The sequence below is a fragment of the Alligator sinensis genome, unplaced genomic scaffold (genome assembly GCF_000455745.1).
Source record: "Alligator sinensis unplaced genomic scaffold, ASM45574v1 scaffold949_1, whole genome shotgun sequence".
NCBI classification, from domain to species: Eukaryota; Metazoa; Chordata; order Crocodylia; family Alligatoridae; genus Alligator; species Alligator sinensis.
The window spans coordinates 33,308-34,267 of NW_005843210.1; positions in this window are offsets into that span (position 1 = coordinate 33,308).

Here is a 960-nt window from a genome sequence, read left to right on the forward strand (position 1 = left end):
CTCACAGATGATTTAGAAGTAACAGTCTTGCATTTGTGCAGAGGGGTGGACCACAGGATCCTTGAGGGCCCTTCTAACCCTTTAAGTTTATTATAATTATCATTGTAATAGCATCATGAATTTATATTGTGGATTAAAACCATCAACTACAAGTAAATGGACACAGAGACAGAAGGATTACTGTGTGTCTTATTACACAATCTCTTTTTTTTTTCTTTTTCCTTTGAGAGGGTAGACAGACAGACAGGAACTAGTAGTCCTTCGAATACTCATGTCAACTCGAGTTCCAGCCCTTCACACATGCATGAACTAAGGTTTTGTGAACTTATCCAGTGATACTAACACAGCACTTTCCCCCAAAAAAGTGTTTTAAGGGAAATTTCCTGATCAACTTTGCTACTGATCACAAAACACATTACTATGTTTTGATCATAGTAAGGGAGGGTTGCCACATCACCAGGAGAAAAAAAAAATCAAAGCCATAGATATCTGTTCACCACTGCTCAAACAAGTTGTGGTTTTTAAAAGATTAACTAAAGAAAGTTGGCTCCTGTGTAGAGATCAGGATCTCAGTCCAGATCAGTGGTGCTGGCTTGGGGTGATGCCTTGTGCCTGAGTGCGTGTGGAGTGGGGGAAGGGACAGTAAGCACTGCCAGGACTGGGGAGAGGGGAGAAATGGGGGCAGAGGTACAGCCCCTCCTACACCCGCACTGGAATGGGAAGTGAGACTTGCTTTGGGAGCCAATATCAGGACAAGGAAGAGCATGTATAGCACCATCAGGAGCTAATCACGTCATGAGGCATGGACCTGTGCAGCTTCCAGACACGTGTCCCCAGGAGAAGAGGGAAAGGGAATGGCCAGCCTCGGCTGGTAGGCTGTTTGGGAGCTGCCAGGTCAGAACCCTGCAGGCATGGGTGACTGGTGCCACCTTAGTTGAGGGGGCACATGCCCGCCCCCCC